General features: G+C 37.1%; 1 protein-coding gene and 1 pseudogene across 3 annotated transcripts in view; one reads left to right on the top strand and one right to left on the bottom strand.

Annotated features, from left to right (window-relative positions):
* The window catches only part of CLINT1 (clathrin interactor 1), a 71,515-nt gene that overhangs the window by 33,283 nt on the left and 11,137 nt on the right, over positions 1-27,095 (bottom strand). The window lies entirely within an intron of this gene.
* On the top strand, positions 4,810-5,239 carry LOC128568749 (chromosome transmission fidelity protein 8 homolog; annotated as a pseudogene).

Below are 27,095 nucleotides of genomic sequence, written 5' to 3' on the forward strand. Positions count from 1 at the left end.
TCTGAGAGTAAATTAATACTGGAAAAATAGTGTTCATTTGATATCTAAAATTCTAATTATTACTGAATAACTCTTATAACAGATGCCTGTGAATACTTCCACTTAAAATTAAGTCTTAGAAATAGATAACTATTACTTACACATATCTTACTGTTGCTATAAAGTTTTTTAGCCGTCAAAAAGTTCTGTTTTTTAAATAGAGAAGATTTAGTTGAAATTGGCACTCAAATCTCTTAAATATAAATAAGTATAAATTTCAAAGTTATTGCAAACACTTCAATTTCTTCCCCTTTAAAGAAGAGACCAATACACAGGTTTGGATCAAACTAAAGAACCGTTATTCATGTAAATGTGACTTGCCGAATCACTGAATAAATCTGGCTCCTAGATTTAACTTCAGAACACTGTTTTACTAAGGAAAAGTGAAATCCTATGATTTTCTTTCAAATGTTAGAGAAAGCTGCCCCTTAAAAATATCAACTGATTTGATAAAATGAATATAAATTCTTTCCCTGCGACTAAAATAAATACATAATCTCCACTGCCCCCTTCAAAATTTAAGACCACAAATAACAAATTTTCATAAAAACGGAGTAATGGCTCTACTGACAACAATTTTATAAATAAATGTATAAGAATAATTTCCTCCCTTATTTTATCAACACTGGAACCAAAATAAAATCAAAGCAGCCAGTAACAGATTTGCCATTTAGGATGCCACAAAATGATGGATTTCAGAATGATTTTGTTTATCTTGGTGGCTGAAGAATGTGTGGCTAACGCAGTTAAAAGTGTCAAAATGCAGCTGTGAAAATGAACAATAGCAATTAGGATTACAATTCACCCAAGCATTTCATTACCAAGAATGCACTTGAAATCTCTTTGCATTGTTTAATTTGTTGGAGAACAAGATGAAAGGAGTTAATCTTCAGCCCGCATACATGAAGTATTTTTGCCAGAGCCTCATACACATAAATGCTGTAGCTTTCAGAACACTACTTTCCTTGTTCCAGCTACAATGGCCCACGGGTCAAATAAGAAAGGTCTTGTTTCTATAACCCTTCACAAGATTCTTAGCAGAAGGCCTGTGGATCTGAGTGCTGTGTGTTTAGAGGGAGAGATGGCAAAGAGCCAAACATTTAAGATTCTCCTTATTTCTTTGATTGAAAAAAAAAGGGGGGGGGGAGCCATCAAAACATACTCAAATCATAGTTCTAAAGTGTATCTATAGAAGGATACTACTACAATAACAAAAATAACAGAACACTTCCATGAGAACAATCAGGCTTTACTTTAAGGCAATTTCTTGTGAAATTGTTGGTTTCAGAAATAAGAAATTTTCAAGATTAGATCTGATGGCAAAGAATTCCAAAGCAAAGTATTTTTTAAGTTTCACTTAATTCAGAAACAAATGTAAACTAAAACAAAACAAAACAACACTGTACAGTGTGACCTTATAGTCATTTTAAAAGTAACTATTTCTAAAAAGGTTGAAATGGCATTTTGGCCCTTCCTTTCTCATGTTTCTATTACCCTTAATCCATGCCCTACCCCTCCCTATTTCAGTGACCTTTTTTAAAAAGGGAAAGTAATCCTCTTCTTCCCCTCAAAAAAAAAAAGAGAAAAGAAAAGAAAAAGAAAAAAAAATTATGTGCAGATGTGGAAGGAAAAAGACAGCTAGTTTAATTCCTAAAGGTTCCTATGATTGAACAGTCATTTCAGACGTTAGAGGGAGCTCTCTCAACAGGCTTTTAAACAGACACAAAATCCAGACAAAGGTCTAGAATCTGTTATGCAAACAAAACTATAGAAAAAGACCAATAAGTTTCACACCGTTTATTATTAATACTACAGTCAAACAAACGACTTCTGGACTCTCACCAATCCTAGACTGAAATTCCTGACTTGAAAATTTTTAAAATTATCCCCTTACACTCAGTTTTAAAAGGCCTTGGATATAGGCTTTTCTACTTACATTTCCTTTCACATAATTATCATAAGAAAGCAATCAAGAATACTCTGACCAGAACCAAAAAAAAATTCTGTGTATTATTTTAAACCAGGCTGGCAGTGATACAAAAAGAGAGCTTGACCCACAAAGATCTGATTGTCACCACCAAGAACTACCTTTTATCACCCACGTTTTTTCCTTTAACATAAACAGACATGAGAATGTACAAATTGGGGGGGGAGTAAAAGAAAAATAATTTTAATAAATGTGGCTATATTTTTGACATTGCTTCACTAAGTCACCAGAAAGCACAAAATGAGCCATCCTCACATGGATTTTTTTTATTCAATATATAAATGTTCTCTTTGCTTAAAACAGAAGTCTTGAAAATGGGCAAACAAAAGGGTAAGTTTCTCTGTCCTGATGAAGATGATTAAAAACTATACTGTTTAAAGGTAAAGTAACTACTGCTGGGTAGTTTAAATACTAAGACTGGTAACAAATACCAAAGTTTAAGGGACCTTTAATGTTCAGTCAACAAGAAAGGGAGAAATACTGAGGGAACATGAAAAATAGTGAAAGAGTGAAAAATACAAGGGAAAAATCCACAAATACAATCATTACTACTTTTATTTGTAAATGCATTCACTGGTTCCACAGTGCTTTTAACCACTTTCACATTTGCTCCTCACAACATGACCAGCAACAGGCCTAAGACAGAACTGCACAACCAAGCACTACACTCACTGGATATTTAATGCCAACTGTTAAAAATTACCATTCTTAAGTTCTACACATATGCTTCTGAACACAGTGAACACTCAGTTAGCCAAGCTACAGTTGGCTAATTCAGTAAGCTACAGTTGTTCTTCGTGGCCCTCCTCTTTATTCCTTATTTTCTGCTTATTTGACCATATAATATTGATAAAATACCAAGATATTTTACTTGAAAAGTTGGATCCAGTTTTTTAGTCAGAATTGGTTATGATAGTCAAGGCTGCTTCTACATTAAGCATAATCAGTAAAACGAGTCACGGGAAAAAACTTGAGTTCTTATTACTGATATTTTTCCCTTTTAAAAGCTCAAGAATATGTTTGAGCTTGTAACTTTGCTAAAATGAAACTATGCACCAAGAAAAAAGGTAAAGTACAGGAGTTATAGTATAATATAACATGGTCTTAACTGCTAACAAAGGAATGAGTAAATTGAAAATGTAATAAGTATTTTTCCCAGCTTGCCTCTTTAATTTTCTTTTGTTAAAAAACGAAGTTCAGGCTCAGCGCCTGTAACTCGGCAGCTAGGGCACCAACCACATACACAAGAGCTGGCGGGTTCGAACCCAGCCCAGGCCTGCCAAACAACAATGAAAACTACAACCAAAAAAACAGCTGGGCACTGTGGTGGGCACCTATAGTCCCAACTACTTGGGAGGCTGAGGCAAGGCAAGAGAATCACTGAAGCCCAAGAGTTTGAGGTTGCTGTGAGCTGTGATGCCACAGCACTCTACTGAGGGCAACATAATAAGACTCTGTCTCAAAAAAAAAATGAAGTCCAGTAAGTACATATTTTTCATACAATTTCTTCCTTTCTTTTAAGCTTATTACATAGACTTCATGTACCCTGCTATCAGGAATATTTTCTTTATAACCTTTAAATGTATTTTGTCATTCATATGCATATACACATTCACACTCAGACAGGGACAACGAGATGTGACACAAATGTAACTTAGTTCCAAGCAATAGTTTTTAAATAATGGTATTTTTTCTTTATTTTTTATTTTTTTGTATTTTCCAAATTTCTCCCTCATGGGTATCATACTGCAACCAAGGGAAAACTATTAAAAGCCATTAAAAATATAAAATCAAGTACTATATAATCATTAGCTAGATTTTAACTATTTCACAAGCAAGTAAGCATCATGATAGACGTCTGAATATTATCTGTACTTCCAATATCTTGTTTTATTAGGCTAATAAGTATGGCAAACTGCTAACTAAAATATATGCATATGTACTAAAATATATATACCAAGTGCTATGTGTATAAAACTACAGGGAATAATTTAACCTAATTTTCAAATTAATATGATTTTTTAAAAACTGTACTAGGGAAGAATGATTCACAAAACCTATATATATTTAAGTCATCTATTAACCTGGATGCCACAAAGGTTTCAGAAAAGATACTTTTATAATGAAGTTTTATAAAACAATTATGCTCCCTGATAAGTAAGGATTTTTTAAAAACCCATAAAATGACACCAAGGAAAAAAGTTTCCTCAGGTAACAAGTCACTTAAGCAGGAAATACTTTCTTTCTTTTATATTTCTTGCCAAAACATCAGAGAAATCGTTTCAAGAAAACTACAAAGGTTTAATAATGAACCCTGTGATAATTATTTTTCATCAGGGGATGACCTTCACCACATTACTCTTATCTATAAGATGAACATTTTCAGCTTAATATTCATATTTCAAAACCAAATTACATACATGTCATTACAGTCCTGTGAACAGTATCAAATTTAGGGTCAACAGATAAGAAATCTACTATTCTTAAATTCAACAAATATATTACTTTTGCTGTTAGCAGAAAATCTGAAACTCTACAGAAATACTGTGAGGAGGTAAATATTTATCACCCATCAAAAAAAGGCTTATTGATCTAAAACGAAACACAAAGCAATGAAAAATATCTTAACACAAGTGAGGACATGGTTCACTAGAAGTTAATTCTGCTACAGCAAATGTTGTAGTTGATTATATAGTAACTTAGTTATAAAACAGGTATACTGCTAAAGCAGTAATAAACTACAGTACTTTGGAGGTAGCGCTCCCACAGGTGGTGGCAGCGGCAGGAGGTTCGGTTGTCGCCCCTTGGCAACACAGCACCGCGTTTGGCAGCCATCATAGCAGATTATTTTCAGTTGCTTTTTAAAGACAGAACATTCATGGTGAAAACTGTTATTTCTAGAGCAGGAGCTGGAGGCCTGGCAAAATGGGTGCTGATGAAGCTACAGCAGGAGATCCAAGCTGGCTACAGCATTGGATTAGCTGGAAACCTCCTGGGAGACCACAATAGGGCATTTCCCAAATCTTGTATGGGAAAATCATCCACCTGGAGAAACCTTCTGCAGTCCTTCTCAAACATACTCCTGGCAGCAGGGCTGTGATGAGCTTGATAGCAAGACTTGCACCAGGTACCTGGTGACATCACTTATCAAAAACAAGATCTTTTCAAAACCTGCCCAAGCCCATTATCACCAATGTCCCCAAGAAAGTATGACAGAACCCCAGGTTTTTCCCCGAGAGCAGCCTACTCCTTGGACTCATGCCCCACTGCCACCTCGAGGACTGTTGGACAGTTCCCTGGCACAACAGGAGGTCCTGTTCTGAATACAGCCCACCTATTGGGTATGAACTCAGATCCCTTTCTCATGGCAGCTGGTTCTCTTTGTGGAAATCTGGTCCCATCTCCAAGGAATCCATCTCCGTTTTCAACTTCATCAGGTTCCCTGGCTTCAAATCTAGCACCTTTCACCACTGGTGCCCATGACCCATGCATGGCTTCTTTTCCAAGAGGGATAAATCCCACTGGCACAGGCACAGTTCTTTTCCAAGGCTCAGGGCCTTTGTCTCACCCCAGGTTAGGTCTCCCAGGACCTGGTCCTATGCCCAATCCTAGGGCAGGTGGTCTCTTGGGAGCAGGTCCTAACCCTGGAAGTGGTGGCCTCATGGGCCCTGGATCTAGACCCAACCTGAGAACAGGTGTCCTGTTGCCCTCTGGGAATGGTCCTCCCAGTTGGCCTGGGCCCCACAGACCAAGTCTCAATCTGAGATAGGTGCAAACCCTGCCCCGAGGTCAGGTATGTTTCCAGGTCCAGGCCCTCGTCCCAACCCAACGGCAGGTGGCCTGGACCCAAGTCCTAATGTGGATGCCAGAGCAGGTGGCCTCATGGGCACAGGATCTAGTCTGAACTTAAGAATGGCTGCTCCTCAAGGCCTAGATCTTGCCCCCATTCTAAGAGCAGCAAGTTTTTTTGGAGCAAACTCAGCTTCTTTCTCACAGGCTTCTGGAAACATGGGTATAAGCCCATCTTCTATGGCAAGAGTACCTGGTCCCACAGGTCCAACCTCGGGTCCAGGCTCTCAGGAAATTGGCCTTCCAAGTACAAATCCATTTCCCATGTCAAGGGCTCCAATTCGGCTTGTTTCTCAAGGCCAGGTGGCCCTATGGGGATAAATGCCAATCCATTTCCAAGGGGGGAAGGTTCATGGTGACTGAACCCAGCTGCCTTCTCTCAGTCTTTTGGCATATTGGCTTCAAACCCAGCTACCTTCCAAAGGTCTGCTGGCCTCCAGGGCCCAAGTCCAGCAGTTTTCCCAAGGGTCTCTGGGCCACTAGGCCCCAACCCAGCTAACTTCCCGAGGGCCACTGGCCTGCAGGGTCCAAGTCCAGCTACTTTCCCATGATCTACTGGCCCAGCAGGCCCTGGTCAAGTTGTTTTCCCCAGGTCAGCTGCTGGGCACCTGGGCTCTTCTCCAGTAGGCCCTGTGGGTATCAACCCAGCTTCTTTTGCAAGGCCAACTGGGACCCTGGTTCTAAACCCATATTCCTTTCCAAGGATAAATGGCTCTGCAGGGAAAAGTTTGGTCTCATAGCTGCAATGTACCCAAATGGAATGTTACCTACCTCCTTAAATACCTTTCCATCTCACCTTGGTTTCCCAGCATTGTGGTTCTAGGCAGGGACTGTCCATTATGTAAAAGGGTAGTAGATACAGAGCTACAATCTAAAGAACACAGCTGGGGCTGAAGTTCAAATGAGCCATCTTTTCCACTTTTTTCTTGACTGAAGGTGAAATGTTATTTGTGGGATATGGACTATGGCAGGTGGGAATAATCCTAGCCTTGAGAGAAAAGATCTCTAGCATTCCAGAAGCCTGCTGTGCTTTTGTCCCACAGCTTTCTGCCCTTTACTAGCTCCTTGAATTGTTCTCGTGGACTTTTCCTCTGGGGATATATTGGCCTGCAGGTCCCAATTCATATGCAGTAGTCCCTTGCTCAGCACTGGAGAATTAGCTCACTGCTTTCTAGAAATGTTGCATTGGTGAACGGACCATGCTCCAGTAGCTCTACCTGGGCAACTTGGACCTGGTCAACTTCTACTGCCACACCTTTCCCTGGGGGCCTACATACAGAACAGGGAGGTGGACAACCACATCTAAGACCCACCAAATGCAATCTCTGCCTGACTGGGCCCACAGCTCCTGTCTGCTGGGACTTAAGAGATGGCCAGAGTTAAGGCTCCTGTACGCATCCAACTCCCTCACCCATGATACTCCCAATCAAAGAACTTCAAAGTTTAACATGGGGTGGAGCCTGTGGCTCAAAGGGGTAGGGCACTGGTCCCATATGCCGGAGGTGGCATGTTCAAACCTAGCCCTGGCCAAAAAAAACCTGCAAAAACTGCAAAAAAAAAAAAAAAAAAGTTTAAAATGATATAGATGGGAATGGGGGGTGGAGGGTCTAGGGTGGGAGGATGAAGGGATGTAATCCCTGTGCTTCATTCAGCCTGACGTAAAAGGATAGTGTTTTTCCTGCATTGTATCTTTTCTTCCTATTTCTTTAATAAATGGGATGAGGGCAAAAAACAAACTATAGTATTCCCTCCATATCATAAGAAGAAAGCCAATAAAATAAATTTCAGAAAAGGGCCGAAGAACAAAATATAACCCTAAACCTGGCTGATTTCTAATACTGCCCTCTCTACAAAAAAAAAAAAGTGTATATATATATTTATACACATACATACACATACATACATGTGTGTATATATATATTCATATATATGTGAATAAAAAGTGAGCAGAGAGGAAAAATATATTTAACAACTCTTTAGTAGAGAAGTAAAAAAACTTACTTAGAAGCCCACAACTAGTAAATGGCAGATGTTAAAACTTTTGTTAGGTCTTTTAATTCCAAAGCCCATTCTATTATGCCACATTGCCATAAAATTAAAAAGCAAGTAGTATTATCTGATCTAAATTTTAAAACCTATTAATTAATATGTAAGAGGACATCAAATGCAACATCCCTAAAAATTATGCTATTAAAAGAGTTAAATATTGAATTAATGTTAAGAAAAAAGGTATTTTCTCACTCATGGAAATTATATTTGGGAGTTTTAGTAAATACTAAAGATAAACCATCCAAATGAAATGGAGGAAACCGGGTAGCACCTGTGGCTCAAGGAGTAGGGCGCTGGCCCCACATACTGGAGCTGGTGGGTTCAAACTCGGCTCTGGCCAAAAACTGCAACAACAACAAAAAAATAGAAATGGAGGAAACCAACATTCTAACCTTACACATGTACAGTTAAAAACGAAAGTAAACATCTGTTTGATCAGGGAAAAACCAAAATCTGAGACATCTAAAATCTTGCGACTCTCTTATCTGTTCTGCAATGTAAGATTTTAGAAAAGAGTAACTTAATTCCTTAAAACACATATCCAATGACATCATCAGTATGTATGTGGGTTGCTCATGTGCATATTATTTATGATTTCAATTATTTACACAAAGAACTATGCTAGATTTGCACCTGATTCCTTCTTTACTTTTCAAGAGGGAACATTAAAATCCTAAATACTCAAAACATGAACCTTTGTGCTTTTTAAAACAACCATCAAGAATTTACACTGAAATATTATACCTCATCCTTTGGTTAGCAAAACGAACAAACAAACAAAAACACAAGATCAAATAAATGAAAGAGCAGTTTACTGCCAGGGTTTGAGGAAGAAGGGGAGACTCATGGTCCTTTTAAAATAATTCTGTAAAGTCAAAGAAAGACCAGGCTAGTTACTATAACCGAGTACCTAAAACATCTTAAAAACATGGCACAGACAAAAAACTGCCTACCTCCAAACTCAAGATGGGGGCCTGACAGTAAAACCACAGAAAGTGCATTAATATTCAAAAACATCACTTCCAATTGTTCCATCCCTACAAGATGTAATATAACAGAAAAATACACCCAAATACTATTTTTGAAATTGTAACTGTTTTGGAGTTTTAAAACAATTGAGGACTGTACTTTTTCTAAGCCAAACACTCTCCTATCAATCTACTACAAAATTCTTTGCTTCATTCTGATAAATGCCAGCCTTCAATTTCAAGAATAGTTCGATGTAATCATAAAGGCAAAGAAGTGAACCAAAGATTTTTAATCACTCTGGTATTTTCCTACTACTCAATTATTGATTGATATGGCTTAATATTCTTATAATCTTAACTCAGTTTAAGACTGTATTTGTACTACTTACAGATAAAGTGGAAAGGCAAATACTACAAACCTATTTTCTAGAAAAGTATTTTTCAGTTTTGGTGTAAGCAAATCAAACACTGAACAATACCCTACAAGTAGGAAAACAATAAAGCTAATAAGGAAGAACCTGTGATATTCTTGGTTTTTGGATTTTTTTTTTTTTTTTTGAGACAGTCTCAAGCTGTTGGACTGGGTAGAGTGCTGTGGCATCACAGCTCACAGCAACCTCCAACTCGCTCAAGCGATCCTCTTGCCTCCTATTTTCTATTTTTAGTAGAGACGGGGGTCTTGCTTTTGCTCAGCTGGTCTCAAACTGTTTGAGTTCAAGCTATACACCTGGCTCAGCCTCCCAGAGTGCTAGGATTACAGGTGTGAGCCACCAGGACTGGCAACATTCTTGAGAGATTAAAGATCCTTGTCTATCCTCAAAAATAAGAAAATAGAAATGTCTGCAGCAGAGACTCCTGAAAATCTCCAAGAATCAATCAAAAGTATCCTGTGCATATTGTATTTCCAAATTTTATTTCTCAGGTAAGAAACCTTTACAAAGCAGAACACTTTGCAATAATTACTGATTCCGCATAGATTTGATTGGGTCAAGCTATTGCCAAACTTGATGTGTTCCCTTCTAAGTACATGTATATATAAAATACGTATTTTTTTCCTTTGTATCTCATTTTCTTACTCTACCATATTTACTACTATGACTAAAGTTTGGCTTTCTTTGAATCATTTTTTTCATAAGAAGTAAGTTGTTACCACAGCCCCAAAGCTAGAAAACAAAGCTGAATTATAAAGTACGTGCCAGTGACCGGCTTAGCTAAGTGATTTGTTCCCAATATATACATATCAGATTTCGATCATAACAAAATTACAAATTACTTCCAGTTAAAAACCTTCTGGATCTATTTTTAAAAAGTCAAAACTTCTAACAGAAAAATCTATAGAGAAACTACTGCTTTAGAAAGAATGGCTAAACAATAGAAAATGTAATGCAAAAATTTTAATCTGAAAACTTGGATCAGTAGCTGATGATAAATGATTTTTTTACCATACTTTTTCTTCTAATCTCTAAAAATTTCCATTATAGATTATCAGTATAATTATTCTCCATCTAAAAATTTCAAGCTTAAAAACCAGCATTCCAAATTCCTATAATTTCAAACTGTACCTTCAAGAAATACCTTGTCTCTTATTTATGTCAGAGTTTACATAACATTCCAGGAAAATTTCCAATATTGATTCAGTATTAGTTTGGATGGAGCAAAATTAACCAAACTCATACCTAAAATTTCTGAGATTACTAACAACTGGTGTGTTTGTCATAAATACAAAACTGTCCTAAAATTTAACTAGCGGAAATAATAAATCTTGAGAATTTTTTCCTAAAAAACACCACAGACAATCATTATTTTAAAGTTTACATAGAATTCAAGGTCAGAAGAGATTATATTCAATAAACAACCATTAAAGAAGTCAAAACTCCAAATTTAGTTTCAAATGATAATGTATCAGGATTAGGATGCATACATAAGGGCAGTGCCGGAGGTGGCGGGTTCAAACCCAGCCCCGGCCAAAAAAAAAAAAAAAAAAACAACAACAACAACAAAAAAAGAATGCATACATAAATTGATCACTGAAAAAGCATAAAATTATAGAAGGAGGAACTAAAATAACTCATTGAGTCAATCTTTTAATTCTTCTTTCCAAAAGGTACCAACCTCTTAAATCCCTATTAAAAGTGACTTAACCTGGCAACTTTTCAAGGAAATAGTTTAGTAATTTATGTAACAGATGTGCAAGGAAAAAACTACATGAATCAGATAAGCAAGAAAAACATCCTGATGTCCACAACTAAACTATGACCTATGGGAGTAGAAACTATACAAAACTATTTCTTCTTTCTTACAATTTCAGTGGTTAGCAATACCAGATAAAATAACCTGTTTGATAGCAGCCTATTTTCAGATATTAAAATGGGCCTAGACCCCAGGAACTGTTCCAAAACACAAGACTACACTAAAGAAAAATATTGCACATTTATGTATTTTCATAAGCTGCTTCATCTGTTAATGACTGTCTAGCATGAAAACAGAGTTGCATGCATATTAAAAGAGCAATAATTTATCAGAGACCATTAGGGCCTGAATCTTGTCTCTGGCATAGAGTGACTGTGTGCCTCAGTTTCCTCATCTGAAAGGTCTCTCCATGTAGTAATACTACTACTATCATAGAGATTAGATAAAATGGTATATGTAAAGCATTTATCACATATAGTGTTCTTCCATTATTTTTAAATTATTAAAATAAGATGGGAAATTAGCCGAAAGCTTGTATTTACTATTTAGTATGGAAAAGCAGGATTCTAAGTTTTCAACATTCTGAAAGATTCATGTAATTTATTCTGTGCGCTGTCTGGCTGAAAAGAGGGAGGAAGGTCATGATATTTATGAATAGTTTCAGTACGATGTTTCCTCTGCAAAACAAAAGCCATTATACTAGGAAATGTCTGGATATTCACTGGGTCTTGGTGGTTTACTTGGAAGTGCTTCTGCTCCCTTTCTAGCACAGGGTCTGGGCAGCAGGACCCCAGGTTTACAAAAAAGCTGTCTCAACAAAGGCTAGTCCCATGACACTAAGTAGTTATTATTTCCTAGAGAGGCACTCTGGAAGGAGTAAGATTGGGGGAGGTGTTTTATGAAAGCAAAAGGAAAGAATAAACTGTGTGGTTAAGGGAAGTAGGATGAAAAGCAGCTTCCAAATGTGGCAGCAATGGTACAGAACAATGTAAGCAACAGAACAAGTAGAGGCACCTACCACAAGCAAATTCCTTTCCTTCCATGGCCACCAGGCTACAAAGAGAACGCTTGGCGAAATACATTCTACCTAACTGAGCCTCAATTTTAAATCCAGCCAAAGACTCTCTTATTGCCTTCAAGATGAAGTTCAAATTCCTTAATTTGGCATAAAAGATCCTTAATGTGAGATTCCAGTTTACTTCTTCAGTCTCATCAGCACGTCATTCTCACCTCTAGGCCTTTTGCACAAGCTATTCTTTCATTCCTTGCTCCCCAGCTAACTCCATTCATCATCAGATTTTAACTTGAATTCCACTCCCTCCTTCAATTCCCAAAGCAGCTGGGAGTCTGTGTATATGTTCTTCATAGCACCCTGTGCTTTCTACTATTTGAACTCAAACTAAACCCAGTGTATACAGCCATGTTTATTTCCTTGACTGTCCCCCACTCTGGATTGAATACACCTAAAGGACACAAAATATCTTGCTCATTTAGAGATCCCAATGCCTGAAATAGGCTCAAAGATAGGAGATAATTAATAAACATGTCTCAAGTAATTGAGCCAAAAGACAAATTCTTAAAAGGCTTCTTTCTTAAATAAATTATTTAGAGATTAAAAAGTTCTAAAGGAACCTGCATGCTCTGACCTCAACCTACCTACCTAGCCTTTCTCCCATTGCTTCTGTTTCATTTCCTTTATAGAATAATTATGCTGCTTTTATCCTAGCTAACTAAGTGCATTACTACATCAACAACATGCCTTTTACTTTCTTAATCACAGTGACTCTGTGCTCCTCGAATCCTCACCCCACCTTTCAAACCTAGTTTTTAACAAAGATGCAAAAATTAAGCTTTCCTGTTCTTTCCAAACCAGTCTCCCCTGCCTATGATGAAATCTAACATAACATTTATAACTCTTATGTACTTATATTATTCCTTCTACAACTGTATGAAATTCCCTTAATACAGTGCAAAGTTTTTAATAAGTATGCTATTTGTGGACTATATCTGTGCAATTTTGCATACTTACTAAAATATATTTGTAACCCCAAAATCAACAGTCATGATACTTTCATGGTTATTCATGAGTATGTACAAAGGAGCAAAAGATGAGTCATTCATCATACATATTTCCAGCTAAGGTCAAACAAAGTGACAATTTGCCTTTTTGTTTCAGTCGTCATACTATACACAAGCACACTTTTTGTAGTCTATCTTGTACAATGCTTTTCACATTTTTTGTGGTTTACGTTGGTGATTTTGCTATATTATATGGCTCCCAACCAAGCTTAGTGTTCAAATGGTAACTAGTGTTCCTAAACCCAAGAAGGTTGTAATGTGCCTTACACAGAAAATATGTGTCAGATTAACTTTGTTCAGGCCTAAGTTACAGTCCTACTGGCAGTCAGTTCAACATCAGTGAATCAGTAATATATATTTATATACATTAAATAAGATGTATTTAAACAAAAACACACATAAAATAAGGTGACGTAATGATCAGCTGACAAACTGTTGTGACCAGAGGCTCACAGGAACCTAATCCTATGTATCCCCCTAAATGCAATGGTTCATTTTCACTAATTCTGTTTTATAGTGGCTTTTAAAAACATAACTACTTCAAATAACAAGAAATGACTGTATCTCATGCACTTGTTTCCTTCTCAGTCCCTAACAATGAATGCCTCACATAAAAGGGGTACTTAAAAACTAGTGAATATATAAATGCCCCCTACCCAACAAACACACAGAGAAAATGACATAATAAGCATTACCCATACACACAAAAAATTTTTAGAGGCTATCATGGAAAAATGTTTCAATCCCAGGTATTTTGGGGACATGGCTAGAAAGCTATATTAATTTACTGCCTCAGCCTGGTGACATCCCATCTCTACAAAAAAATATAAAATTAGTTGGGTGTTTGAGGTTGCTGTGAGCTGTGACGCCATGGCAGACAAAGTGAGACTGTCTCAAAAAAAAAAAAAAAAAAAAAAGACAGTGAAACAATCCCATTAAGATAGCTTATCTTTGGTGCTCAGTTGGACAGTGGATGGAAGGGAAAAAGGAGTGTAGCAGGGGATAGTGGTTGAAATCATGATTATAACATAGCAATTAAGAGCATGATCTCTGCAACTTCATCTCTGGGGTCAGACTGCCTAGATCCAAATCCCGAGAACACCCTTAATGATTGTGATACCTTAAGTGAGATGCTTAAGCTCTTTCTGCCTCAGTTTCCTCATCTGTAAAATGAGGATAATAACAGTATCCTCAAAGAATTGTTGGATTAAATGAATTGTATGTTAGTGGCTGAGACCATGGCTGGCCCAACAGAGTTATGGGTGGCTTACGCCTGTAACTCTGGCACTCTGGGAGGCTGAGGCGGGTGGATTGTGTGAGCTCAGGAGTCTGAGACCAGCCTAAGCAAAAGTGAGACCCCATCTCTACTAAAAATAGAAAAACTGAGGCAAGACGATCGTTTAAGCACAAGAGCGTGAGGTTGCTGTGAGTTCCAGTATATACATGTTTTAGTTAACATGTCATGTAAAGTGAAAACTGCTTGTATAAAGAATTATTCCGGCTCAGCACCCGTAGCTCAGAGGCTAGGGCACCAGCCACATACACAGGAGCTGGCGGGTTCGAATCCAGCCTGGGCCTGCCAAACATCAATGACAACTACAACCAAAAAATAGCCAGGCGTTGTGGTGGGCGCCTATAGTCCCAGCTACTTGGGAGGCTGAGGCAAGAGAACTGCTTAAACCTGCCCAAGAGTTTGAAGCTGCTGTGAGCTATGTTGCCACAGCACTCTGCCCAGGGCGACAGCTTGAGACTCTGTCTCAAAAAAAAAAAAAAGAAAAAAAGAATTACTCCATCTTTAGAAGTGAAATCCATGATGGCGCCCAAATCCACTGTTGATAGCAAGAATGAGTACGAAGAAACATAATGGCCCTTTTTTTCCTAATTTAAGTCAAAAGACTTATGGATTCATATTCCAAATGAATTATATATTTATTTTGAGGGTAAAGCTAGCATAAGTCCAAACTAAAGATATATATGCTAAAGTTATCTATAAATTCTAGCTATTTGGGAGGTGGAGGGGTAAGATGACTTGGCCCAGGAGTTCAAGAACATCCTGAGTAACACAGATCCCATCTCAATTTTTTTAAAAATCCACAAATAAATTAATCCTCAATACTTATTTCTCCAAATTTTGCACACGTAGTTATTTTATACTTCAGCTTGCTAAATTAAGTGCCAACATTTATAACAGTGCTGCCATAAGTGACACTCTTAAATTACTCAGCAATCAGCTACTAGTATAAACAATTCAAAAGGCAAATGGGGTTGCAATATAACAGAAGTATGAATTATAAGTGGAAGGCTATAACGGGAAACACCATTAGGAAGAATATATTCTATGGGTGAATGTTATTGATATAATCAGACCAAGTATCTACAGTACATACACTTGTGTAGCACATGCTTTAATTTTGTCTGTTCATACTTAATTGATCTAAGAAAAGCAAATTACATTACTGGAAGCACGGGAAATATAGCATTCTTTACAAAACTTATTCTCTTAAGACTTAAAAATACAAAAACAAAACCATCACCACACTTCCAAAGAGCTCTGTCCTCCATGCCAACTCTTTGAACTACAGGTGATCTTGTGTACTAAGGGGTTCTTGCAATATCATACTCACAACAAAAATCTCTCTCTACACATATATGTATATATAATCTGTATTTTAAAAATCTGCTTTATCACTAAATGAAACCAAAACCAGGGGTGCTTGGAGAAATGGCTGATTCCAGAACTGAAGCAGTGAGAATACAGGATAAGCCTTTAAAGACCTTGTGCCAGAAACTGAAAAAGCATTCACAAGAAAAAGAAGGTGGGCCATGTCAAAAAGACACAGGTTGGCTTTCCTGGGCTCCCACTGGCCAAATCTGTGACAATCTGAGTATCAAAATAATTACAGGCAGTGAATAAATTATAAACCATTGAATAAAATAAAAATTCAAGCAGGAAGGAAGGGAAGAAAACAATGAGGCCTCCTGCTTACAGTAAACTAATAAATTTAGAAAGAATGGTAGAATTGGGGCCAAGCTTGGTGGTTCATGCCTGTAATCCTAGCCCTTTGGAAGGCTGAGGCAGGTGGATAGCCTCAGCTCAGGAGTTTGAGACCAGCCTGAGCAAGAACGAGACCCCATCTATACTAAAAACAGAAAAACTAGCCAGGCATTGTGGCAGGCACCTATAGTCCCAACTACATGGGAGGTTGAGGCAAGAGGGTCACTCGAGCCTAAGAGTATGAGGTTGCTGTGAGCTCACACCATAGCACTCTACCCAGGGTGACAGAGTAAGACAGTCTCAGGGGGAAAAAAAAGTGGTGGAGTTGGGAGCAGAGGGGTGAGCATTACCATTTTGTAATCATAGTAAAGACTGGTTCAAGCAAGAAGCGTCAGAGATGAAAAATCTAGATGGGGCAGTTTGATGATGAGAGGTCTCAGAGAGTCTCCTCACAGACTGCCTGTGCAGTCTAATTGCAATGAGAAAAACAGTAACTACATGGGTAGAGAAACCAAACATTTTGACCTAGTGACCAAAATTAACATCATCAATTAGATGCATATAGACACTGTGTCCATTCTGAAAAAGGACTCAATCACTAAATGCAGTATTGCACTTGGAATATATAACCTGAGGAAACATCAGCTAAACCTAAACTGAGAAACATTCTATAAGACTGACTTATAGTTTTCAAAAATGCCTATGTAATGAAAGACAAAGAAAGGTTAAGGAACTTTTCATTAAAGGAGACTAAAGAATCATAGCAATTCAATGCATTACATGATCCTGAATAGAATGCATCGAACAACTAACAAAATTAGAATACAGACTATAGAGAGATAAAACTATTGTTTCAATGTTAAACTGTATGAACTTAGTAACTATATTATGTCTATGTAAGAGAAAATCCTTGTGCTTAGGAAATGCACATTGCAGTACTGAAGCAAAAGAGGCAGGATATGCATAACTTTCAAATGGATCAGAGAAATATGTGTGTGTAAATAGAAAAAGACTGGGGTATGGGGAGAAGAATGACAAGCTAGTATGGCAAAACCTTACAAACTGATGAATGTGGTTCAAGGATATACAATATACAAGTATTCTGTGTATTACTCTTGAAACTTTAATTTTAAAATAGAAAGTTATTGGCTGGGCATAGTTGCTCATACCTGTAATCCTAGCACTGTGGGAGACCAAGGTGTGTAGACTGCTTGAGCTCAGGAGTTCTAGATCAGCCTGAGCAAGAGCGAGACCCCATCTCTAACTAAAAATAGAAAAAGAAAAAAACTAGCCTGGTGTTGTGGTAGGTACCCATACTTCTAGCTACTCAGGAGGCTGAAGCAAGAGGATTGCACAAACCCAGGCATTTGAGGTTGCTGTTAACTATGATGCCAAAGCACTCTACCCAGAGTGACAGAGTGAAACTGTCTCAAAAAAAAAGAAAAGTTATTTAAAAAATTTGCCTCATTGCACAACATTGTGAATGTTCTAAAAGCTACTGAATTGAACATATAAAACGGTTAATTTTATGTAATGTGACTTTCATCTCAATACAAAAAAATTATTTTAAAAATCTGCCTCAATAAGTAACATACAGAATTTGGAATAAAGTCAAACTTCATGAAAAGGATTGGTTGGTATTTCCTTTTCTTTCTGAGCTGTCATTTTCTTTCTAGATTTTAAAATTTGAAGAATATTTATTTAGATTTGAACTAGGCAATAACTACCTCTCAAGTGCAATCATTCCTCCATTAAAACACTAAAGAATTAAGAGGCAGCATAAGCATTACATTTCTAGATGCAGAATGGGTAAGTTTTAACATAAAGGAAAGTTTATCAAAGACACATTTATTTTAAAATTTAAGCTTTCCTGATTTTTATAATTAACATCTTATTTAATAGTTAGGGTATAGCAAAATGAACAATCACAATCAGTATTGTGTAAATTATGCAAATTTTATTCTTTTGGAATACATCCCCAAAAACCATGTTAGTTGGTCAAGCAACCTTAAATATTTGTAAGTAAAAAATCTTAAGTGATTTTACTCAACATATAAATAGGCCAACACCACCAGGCATGAGACTTAAAATTTGCAAAGTTCTTACAATTATTCTAATTAATAACAAAAATTAATAAAAGCTAGCAGAAAGCTATATTTAGATACAAAGGTAATAGAATATTTATGACTCAAAATAACCAGTCTCACTTGCTAGAAAAACTTTTAGTCAAATATTTAGCATAAAATATTTATCTGAGAGTTACTTTGTAAGCACTAGTCATTACAAATTCAACTGTATATCCTATGGTACAAATTATCAAGTCAAGTAAAGTCCCTCAAACTTCTAATACATTCTAATACATTTTTAAAATGTATTAGATGCAACTTCTAATACATTTAAAAAAACTAAGCTCCCAAGGTGAATTTTCTTAAAAGTATAGTAGTATTATTTCTATTCAGTAACTCACAGCCCAAACCAAAACATTCCTATTTCACACTTGAAAAGGAGCTTCAGACTCATATTGTTTTGTGTATAAGTTTAAGTGAAACATTTTTTCCTACTGCTGGCAGTTGCTTAAGGCCACTTACACAGGTTATTTGCATTTTAGTAGATCAATTTTGTTTTAAAAAAGAAAAGGACAGTGGACTATTTTTCTTGCCAAGAAATATTATGTGTTGGACTAGTTTCACCAGAAGATTAAATGTACAAGGTATTCGGAAATTAATACAGCATATGAGTTTTATTTGCATTATAGATCCCAATTCTAGTTTTCTAGCCACTAAAATAATCCTTGTGCTTAGGAAATGCACATTGGAGTATTTAGCTAAGTAAAAATCTTAATATTAAAGGAGTTTAACATTTTATAAAAATGTATTTGCCAACTTTTAAATTCCTATTAATTAAAACTAACCTAAAAAATATTTTTCATCTGTAACTTTTAACTTTTGGATTACACTTTTGAAGTTATCTAACAATGACAAAACTAAAAGTAAAAAGCAATAATTTAGTAACCAAAGTAGTAAACGTCTTCACAATATGTTAGCTCACTTAATTCTCTTAAAAGTCTTCATTTTATATGGCAGGAGTGGAGGAAGTATCTTGCCTCATGTCTCCCCTCCAATTACCCCAGCCTACTCCTCATTTAAAAATAAAATAGAAATTCAACGAAATGTGATCAAGTTTAGCACATTCATAATCAGTTATCCTTTTAGATAGGTGGTATTCTATTTTAAACACTCTATTAAGGTAATTCTATCAAATGTATTATCTTTCTCTTTCAGGAGAAAAATCTAAAACAAAGTACTAAACTCAGTTAACATTTTTTAAAAAGGCATAAAATCTTCCAAGAGAATAACAAAACACTAGCACAATATGTGGAAAATTATATCTTTGCAGACAAAAAGGCTTGCTATTGCAATTTGATTATATCATTTGTAGATTTTTTTATTTCAACCTAATTAAATTCAGATGTGTTACCAAACATCAAACACTGATTGAAAGAATGTAACTCTAAAAAATCCTACCAACAAAATGGTAAAATGAGAAATCCTATACCCAATAAGTGATCAGTTTGTGACACCACCTCTGTGCAAACTCAAATACTTGATGTTTTATTTAAATCAGCGGTGTCCAACCTGTGTTGCATGGACCACATGCTGATCCTGTAAGGATTTTTTTTTTGCTTCTCTGTGGTATCTGATATCACAGAAAGTATACAGACTTTTTTTTTTTTGCTAATCAACTTTCCTTAGTGTTTGTGTAATTTAATGTGGCCTTAGACACGGTTTATTTTTTCTTTTCTTTTTTTTTTTTTGAGATAGTGTCTCAAAGCTGTCGCCCTGGGTAGAGTGCTGTGGCATCACTACTCACAGCAACCTCAAACTCTTGGGCTTAAGCTATTCTTTTGCCTCAGCCTCCCAACTAGCTGGGACTATACGCTCCTGCCACAACACCCAGCTATTTTTTGTTGTTGTTGCAGTTGTCATTGTTGTTTCAGCTGGCCCAACCCAGTTAGAACCCGCCAGCCTCGCTGTATATAGCCAGCGCCCTACCCACCCTAGCTATGTGCGCCGCCAACTTAATTTTTCCAGTGTGCAGTAAAAAAAGGTTGGACAAACATGTTTTAAATTAAGTAGGCTACAGTTCTTTTTAATTTTCAAGAGTGATTTAACTTAGATGCACTACCAAATCCCCAAAACAAGACTCAACTTTTCCGACATGAAGGAAACTATTTCCAGAACCTAACTACCAGAATTTTGAAAACCTTTACCATTTATTTTCCTTTCAAATTCTCAAAAAAAGAAACACTGAGATTTCAAATAATTTATAATATGTGACTGAGGTAGAATACTTTTCTTTTGCAACAGAATTAGCTTCTAAGAAAATATTCATTGATGTCATTCTATGCTTGGAACCCTTTGGGAGTGGTTCTAATTAGTGAGGCTACATCACTTGATCTGTGCTTCAGTTTTTTCATTCCATATTTGATATCTTATTTAGCTACCTCACCTTCCTCCCAGAAAGTATACATTTTTTTAAATACCAGGATCTATAATATATCCTTAACATTTTTATTTTAGCCATAATAATCTTTTCTAGTCTCTGAATTCCTACAGTATTTACAGCATCCAAATTTGGATATTTTATCATCTTGTATCATTCTCCATTTCTTTTTCATGTGCTTTTCACATGCATTTGCTTTATAAATCTATAAGCTGCGCACTTTCTAGTTGGGCAGCCAATCACATTGGCTGTGGTACACTTCAAGGTTCATGCCAAGTATTTAAGAAGCACTCCCTAAGGACCCTTACAAGATACAACTAAAATTAATAAAGATATCAAGTTTCTGTGTAGCATTTAAATATTTACAACTTATGCCAAAAATATAGTAATTGGATAGGTATATAAGGAACTAAAGGAACTACATGATCCATTTTAAAACATTAAAAAAACTGGAAAAAGTTGTACATAAACCAAAGATTCATACAACATAGAGCTACAGGGATATCAAACTGACCATAACATAAAGATCATAGGATTACAAAACTTTTAAAAGTTGTAAAAGATGGTTTCAGAAGACTAATTTTTTTTTTTTTTTTTTGAGACAAGGTCTTACTCTGTCCCCCAGGATAGAGTACAACTTCATCATAGCTCAGTGCAACTCAAATTCTTGGACTCAAGCGATCCTCCTGTCTCAACCTCCCAAGCAGCTGGGACTACAGGTATGCAACACCAGGCTTGGCTAATTTTTTAAATTTTTTTGTAGAGACCTGGTCTCCCTCTTGCTCCGACTGGTCTCGAACTCCTAGCCTCAAGCAATCCTCACTGTTGGCCTCCCAAAGTGCTAGAATTACAGGTGCATGCCCAGGCTTTAAGATACCTTAAACATCTAATACAGCTTATGAATGTTACATTTTTAGGGTTGATTGTGCAGAGGGCATCTTTGTAACAACAGTAAAGACTTTCCTTTTCCCCTACTGAAGCATCTGTTTGCTTCTTTTTCATTGAGGATCATCCAACTTACAGATATTTTCAGAGTACAAAGAGGTCAGAAAAACTCCCGTATGATAGGTACATATGGGGAAAAAGTAAAAATTCTCAATGAATTTGGTTCAGAATCTTAAGTACTATAAATTTTTTCCAAGCAATTTTTTATTTGCATCAAGTATGCACTAGTAATTCACCTTTATGATAATGAAATACAAGCACACCTCAATTTATTGTACTTTGCTTTTACTGTGCTTTGCAGATACTGCTTTTTTCTTGTTTAAAAAACAACTAAAGGGCTTGGCGCCTGTAGCACAGTGGTTACGGCTCTGGCCACATACACTGAGCATGGTAGGTTCGAACCCAACCTGGGCCGGCTAAACAACAATGACAACTGCAACAAAAAATAGCCGGACGTTGTGTCAAGCACCTGTAGTCCCAGCTACTTGGGAGGCTGAGACAAGAGAATCGCTTAAGCCCAAGAGTTTGAGGTTGCTGTGAGCTGATGCCACAGTACTCTACCCAGGGCGACATAGTGAGACTCTGTCTCAAACAAACGGACAAATAAATAAATAAAAACAAAGGTTTGTGGCAACTTTGATGGAGCAAGTCTATTTATATATTTACTTCATGTGTCACATTTTGGTAACCATCACATATTTAAAATTTTTTCTTTATTATTATATTGGTTAAGATGACCTATGATCGGCTCTCTTTCATGTTACTACTATAATCATTTTGGGGTACCAGTACCCATTCCAATACAGCAGTGGTTCTCAACCTTCCTATTGCTGCAGCCCTTTAATAAAGTTCCTGTGGGTCGTGACCCATAGGTTGAGAACTGCTGCACTATAGGATAACAAAATTAATAGATAAATGTTGTGATTCTGACTGCTCCATTGACTGACCAGCCATTCCCCCATCTCTTTCCCTCACCTCAGGCTTCCCTATTCCCTGAAATACTATTAATAACCCTATTTATTCAAATGAAAAAAGTTACACATCTTTTACTTTATATCAAAAGCTAGAAATGATTAAACTTAGTGAGGAAGGCATGTTGAATGCCAGGCCTCTTGTGTTAAACAGCCAAGGTGTGAATGCAAAGGAAAAATTCTTGTAAGAAATTAAGGGTGCTATTCCAGTGAACATACAAATTATAAGAAAGCAAAACAGGCTTATTGCTGATAAGGGGAAGTTTGAGTGGACAGAACATCAAACTAGCTACAACATTCCCTTAAGACAAAGCCTAATACACAAGATCTTAACTCCCTTTAATTTTATGAAGGCTAAAAGAAATCAGGAAGCTACATAAAAAATGTTTAAAGCTGGGTGGCGCCTGTGATTCAAGGAGTAGGGCGCCAGTCCCATATGCCAGATGTGGCAGGTTCAAACCCAGCCCTGGCCAAAAAAAAAAAAAAAAAGAAAGAAAGAAAAAAGTTTAAAGCTAACAGAGGTTAATTCATGAGTTTAAGAAAAGAAACCATAACACAAAAGTTCAAGAAGCAGTAAGTGCTGATGTAGAAGCTGAAGCAAGTTATCCAGGTATAGGAGGCAAAGATAACTAAGGAAGAAGGCTAACCAAACAACAGATTATTAACGTAAAGGGAACAGTCTTCTACTGGAAGATGCCATCTAGGACTTTCCTAGGTAGAGAGAAGTCAATGCCTGACTTCAACACTTCCACGCACGGGCTAGCCGAATGCGGTGGTTCACACTGTAATCTTAGCACTCTGGGAGGCTGAGGCAGGAGGATTGCTTGAGCTCACAAGTTCAAAACCAGCCTGAGCAAGAGCGAGACCCTGTCTCTAAAAATACCTGGGCGCTGTAGTAGGTGCCTATAATACCAGTTACTTGGGAGGCTGGGACAAGAGAATCACTTGAGCCCAGGAGTTTGAGGTTGCTGTGAGCTATGACATCATAGCACTCTACCAAGAAGGACAAAGTGAAATTCTGTCTCAAAAAAAAAAAATAATAATAATAATATGCTAAACCTTACTCTATGCTTTATAAATGGAGCAACAAAACCTGGATGACACCACATTTGTTAATAGCAGGGTTTACTGAATAGCTTAAGCCTATGGCTGAGACCTGCTTAGAAAAAGAAATTTCTTTCAAAATACTATTGCTCATTCACAATGAGTCACTCAAGAGTGCTGATGGACACACACAAGGAGATTAATGTCTTCATGCCTGCTAAACATCCATTCTGCAGCCCACTGATCCAGGAGTTGCTTAGACTTTCAAATCTCATTAAGAAATACATTCCGTAAGGCTATAGGGGCCATAGAGTGATTCCTTTGACACATCTGGGCAACATAAATTGGAAATCTTCTGGAAAGGATTCACTTTACTAGATGCCATTAAGAACGCTCAGGATTCATGGAAGAGTTCAAAATATCATTAATAGGAGTTTGGAAGAAATTGATTCCAATCCTCGTGAATGTCTCTGAAGGGTTCAAGACTTCAGTGGAAGAAGTAACTGCAGAAGTGGCAAGAGAACTAGAACTGCAAGTGGAGGCTGAAAAGACGACAGAACTGCGCAATCCAGTAAAACCGGAAGGAAGAGCTGCTTCTTCTGGATGAGCAAGGAAGTGGTTTCTTGAGATAAAATCCATTCCCAAAGAAGATGCTGTCAACATTGTTGAAATGACAACAAAGGATTTAGAATATTACATAAACATACTTGATAAAGAAGCAGCAGAATTTGAGAGAACTGACTTCAAAATTGGAGTAAACTGTGCGTAAAATGCTATCAACAGCACTGGATGCTACCAAGGAATCTGTCATGAAACAAGTTGATCAATGCCGCAATCTTCACTGCTGTCTTGTTTTAAGAAACGGCTACTGATGCCCCCAGCTTTATTTTTGTTACAGAGAACTGCCTTAGCTATACGGAGTTTTTTCCAGTTCCACACAAAACGCAGAGTCATTTTCTCCAAATCTTGAAAGTACGATGTTGGTATTGTGATAGGAATGGCATTGAATAGGTAGATTGCTTTGGGAAGTATGGACATTTTAACAATGTTGATTCTTCCCATCCATGAGCATGGTATGTTCTTCCATTTGTTAATATCCTCTGCTATTTCCTTTCTGAGGAGTTCATAGTTTTCTTTATACAGGTCCTTCACCTCCTTCGTTAGGTATATTCCTAGGTATTTCATTTTCTTTGAAACTATGGTGAAGGGAGTTGTGTCCTTAATTAGCTTCTCATCTTGACTGTTATTGGTGTACACAAAGGCTACTGACTTGTGGACACTGATTTTATATCCTGAAACATTACTGTATTTTTTGATGACTTCTAGGAGTCTTGTGGTTGAGTCTTTGGGGTTCTCTAAGTATAAGATCATGTCATCAGCAAAGAGGAGAGTTTGACCTCCTCTGCTCCCATTTGGATTCCCTTTATTTCCTTGTCTTGCCTAATTGTATTGGCTAGAACTTCCAGCACTATGTTGAATAGTAAAGGTGACAGAGGACAACCTTGTCTGGTTCCAGTTCTAAGAGGGAAAGCTTTCAGTTTTACTCCATTCAGTAAAATATTGGCTGTGGGTTTGTCATAGATAGCTTCAATCAGTTTTAGAAATGTGCCACCTATGCCTATACTCTTCAGTGTTCTAATAAGAAAAGGATGCTGGATTTTATCAAATGCTTTTCTGCATCTATTGAGAGGATCATGTGATCTTTATTTTTGCCTCTGTTAATATGGTGGATAACATTTATGGACTTGCATATGTTAAACCAGCCTTGCATCCCTGGGATGACGCCTACTTGATCATGATGAATGACTTTTTTGATGATAAGCTGTAATCTATTGGCTAGGATTTTGCTGAGAATTTTTGCATCTATATTCAAAATAAAGCTGGGGGCATCAGCAAACCGACTTTAGTCTGTACTACAAAGCCACAGTGGCAAGACAGCATGGTACTGGCACAAAAACAGAGACATAGACACTTGGAACCGAATTGAAAACCAAGAAATAAAACTAACATCTTACAACCACCTAATCTTCGATAAACCAAACAAGAACATACCTTGGGGGAAAGACTCCCTATTCAATAAATGGTGTTGGGAGAACTGGATGTCTACATATAAAAGACTGAACTGGACCCACACCTTTCTGGACTTGATCATGAACTGAACTGGACCCACTCACAAAAATTGATTCAAGATGGATAAAGGACTTAAATTTAAGGCATGAAACAATAAAAATCCTCCAAGAAAGCACAGGAAAAACACTGGAAGATATTGGCCTGGGGAAAGACTTCATGAAGAAGACTGCCATGGCAATTGCAACAACAACAAAAATAAACAAATGGGACTTCATGAAACTGAAAAGCTTCTGTACAGCTAAGGAGACAATAACCAAAGCAAAGAGACAATCTACACAATGGGAAAGGATATTTGCATATTTTCAATCAGACAAAAGCTTGATAACTAGGATCTATACAGAACTCAAATTAATCCACATGAAAAAAGCCAACAATCCCATATATCAATGGGCAAGAGACATGAATAGAACCTTCTCTAAAGATGACAGACGAATGGCTAACAAACACATGAAAAAATGTTCCTCATCTCTATATATTAGAGAAATGCAAATCAAAACAACCCTGAGATATCATCTAACCCCAGTGAGAATGGCCCACATAACAAAATCTCAAAACTGCAGAGCTGGTGTGGATGTGGAGAGAAGGGAACACTTTTACACTGCTGGTGGGACTGCAAACTAGTACAACCTTTCTGGAAGGAAGTATGGAGAAACCTCAAAGCACTCAAGCTAGACATCCCATTTGATCCTTCAATCCCATTACTGGGCATCTACCCAGAAGGAAAAAAACCCTTTTATCATAAGGACACTTGTACTAGACTGTTTATTGCAGCTCAATTTACAATCGCCAAAATGTGGAAACAGCCTAAATGCCCACCAACCCAGGAATGGATTAACAAGCTGTATATATGTATACCATGGAATACTATTCAGCCATTAAAAAAAATGGAGACTTTACATCCTTCATATTAACCTGGATGGACGTGGAAGACATTATTCTTAGTAAAGCATCACAAGAATGGAGAAGCATGAATCCTATGTACTCAATTTTGATATGAGGACATAATGACAATTATGGTTATGGGGGGAGAAACAGAAAGAGGGAAGGAGGGAGGTGGGTGGGGCCTTGGTGTGTGTCACACTTTATGGGGGCAAGACATGATTGCAAGAGGGACTTTACCTAACAATTGCAATCAGTGTAACCTGGCTTATTATACCCTCAATGAATCCCCAACAATAAAAAAAAAAAAAAGAAACGGCTACTGTCACCCCAACCTTGGATAACCACATCCCTAATCTGTAAGCAGCCATCAACAGAGCGTCAAGATCCTCCACCAACAAAAAGATTATGACTTGCTTAAGGCCAAGATGATTGTCAGCATTTTTTAGCAGTATTTTAAAATTAAA

This window comes from Nycticebus coucang, chromosome 17 (assembly GCF_027406575.1).
Source record: "Nycticebus coucang isolate mNycCou1 chromosome 17, mNycCou1.pri, whole genome shotgun sequence".
In the NCBI taxonomy this organism is placed as follows: Eukaryota; Metazoa; Chordata; class Mammalia; order Primates; family Lorisidae; genus Nycticebus; species Nycticebus coucang.